Genomic DNA, 2,500 nt, shown 5'->3' on the forward strand with positions numbered 1-2,500 from the left:
GACCAAAATCTCTAAAAGAGGATGACCAAGACTCAGTAAGGAAAGCCAGAAGATCACCAGTAGAGCGGCCTTGACGGAACCCATACTGGCAATCAGATAGAAGGTTGTGAAGTGATAGATGTTTAAGAATCTTCCTGTTGAGGATAGATTCAAAAACTTTAGATAGGCAGGAAATTAAAGCAATAGGACGGTAGTTTGAGGGATTAGAACGGTCACCCTTTTTAGGAAGAGGTTGAATGTAGGCAAACTTCCAGCAAGAAGGAAAGGTAGATGTTGACAGACAGAGCTGAAAGAGTTTGACTAGGCAAGGTGCAAGCACGGAGGCACAGTTTCGGAGAACAATAGGAGGGACCCCATCAGGTCCATAAGCCTTCCGAGGGTTTAGGCCAGCGAGGGCATGGAAAACATCATTGCGAAGAATTTTAATAGGTAGCATGAAGTAGTCAGAGGGTGGAGGAGAGGGAGAAACAAGCCCAGAATCGTCCAAGGTAGAGTTTTTAGCAAAGGTTTGAGCAAAGAGTTCAGCTTTAGAAATAGATGTGATAGCAGTGGTGCCATCTGGTTGAAATAAAGGAGGGAAAGAAGAAGAAGCAAAGTTATCGGAGATATTTTTGGCTAGATGCCAGAAGTCACGAGGGGAGTTAGATCTTGAAAGGTTTTGACACTTTCTGTTAATGAAGGAGTTTTTGGCTAATTGGAGAACAGACTTGGCATGGTTCCGGGCAGAAATATAAAGTGCATGAGATTCTGGTGATGGAAGGCTTAAGTACCTTTTGTGGGCCACCTTTCTATCATGTATAGCACGAGAACAAGCTGTGTTAAAACAGGGTTTAGAAGGTTTAGGACGAGAAAAAGAGTGAGGAATGTACGCCTCCATGCCAGACACTATCACCTCTGTTATGCGCTCAGCACACAAAAACGGGTCTCTGACATGGAAGCAGTAGTCATTCCAAGGAAAATCAGCAAAATACCTCCTCAGGTCCCCCCAACTAGCAGAAGCAAAACGCCAGAGGCACCTTCGCTTAGGGGGAATCCTGAGGAGGGATTGGAGTGATAGGACAAGATACAGATATGAGATTGTGATCGGAGGAGCCCAACGGAGAAGAAAGGGTGACAGCATATGCAGAAGGATTAGAGGTCAGGAAAAGGTCAAGAATGTTGGGCGTATCTCCAAGACGGTCAGGAATACGAGTAGGGTGTTGCACCAATTGCTCTAGGTCATGGAGGATAGCAAAGTTGAAGGCTAGTTTCACCAGGGATGGTCAGTGAAGGGAGAGGAAAAGCCAAAGCTGGTGGTGAACATTGAAGTCTCCAAGAATGGAGATCTCTGCAAAAGAGAAGAGGGTCAGAATGTGCTCCACTTTGGAAGTTAAGTAGTCAAAGAATTTCTTATAGTCAGAGGAGTTAGGTGAGAGGTATACAGCACAGATAAATTTAGTATGAGAGTGACTCTGTAGTCGTAGCCAGATGGTGGAAAACTCGGAAGATTCAAGAGCGTGGGCACGAGAGCAGGTTAAGTCATTGCGCACATAAACGCAGCATCCAGCTTTGGATCGAAAATGAGGATAGAGAAAGTAGGAGGGAACAGAAAAGGGGCTACTGTCAGTTGCCTCAGACACCTGAGTTTCAGTGAGGAAAAGAAGATGAGGTTCAGAAGAGGAGAGGTGGTGTTCTACAGATTGAAAATTAGATCTTAGACCGCGAATGTTGCAGAAGTTAATGAAGAAAAAGTTGAGGCGGGTGTCAAGACACTTAGGGTCGTCGACAGAAAGGCAGTCCGACCTGGGGACATTTATGGTCCCCTCCCCAGATGGGGACTCCGAGGCTGGTGTAGGAGTCGCCATTGATGATTTTAAATTTTTTGAGTGAAGGGTGTGTGTGTTATTAGGTGCTTGTAGTTTTGTGTGGAGGAAGAGAGTTGTCTTCAGAGACACAGCTGTGAGGTCACAGCTGGGTTTAATGAGAAGTTCACAGCACCCCCTGAACAGTGCTTTAGACCTCACTGGGAGTAATTATCGTTTTCGGCAGGTGTCTACTGCCTCCTCCAAGGTGTGTTTGGGTGTGTGTGGGTGTGTGTGGGTGTGTTTGGGTGTGTTTGTGTGTGTGTGTGGGGTGTTTGGGTGTGTTTAGGTGTGTTTGGGTATGTTTGGGTGTGTGTGGGGGGTGTTTGGTGTGTGTTTGGGTAGGTTTGAGTGTGTGGATGCGGTTTGGGTGTATTTGGGTGTGTTTGGGTGTGTGTGGGCGTGTTTGGGTGTGTTTGGGTATGTTTGGGTGTGTGTGGGTGTGTGTGTGTGTGTGTGTGTGTGTGTGTGTGTGTGTGTGTGTGTGTGTGTGTGTGTGTGTGCGCGCGTGCGTGCGTCTGTGAGCGTTGAGTTTATCTGTTTTGGTGAGAAATGTGGTATTTTTTTTATGATTTATGAAAAAAAATCTCCCCTATGTAATCTCCCCCTATGTAATCTCCCCCTATGTAATCTCCCTCTATGTAATCATATGTAATCCC

The 2,500-nt window shown here is 46.0% G+C and overlaps 1 protein-coding gene across 1 annotated transcript in view; it reads left to right on the forward strand.

Moving 5' to 3' along the window:
- Nucleotides 1–2,500, forward strand: part of LOC135094509 (protein Wnt-4-like) — a 74,595-nt gene that overhangs the window by 70,933 nt on the left and 1,162 nt on the right.

The sequence above is a fragment of the Scylla paramamosain genome, chromosome 45 (genome assembly GCF_035594125.1).
Source record: "Scylla paramamosain isolate STU-SP2022 chromosome 45, ASM3559412v1, whole genome shotgun sequence".
In the NCBI taxonomy this organism is placed as follows: domain Eukaryota; kingdom Metazoa; phylum Arthropoda; class Malacostraca; order Decapoda; family Portunidae; genus Scylla; species Scylla paramamosain.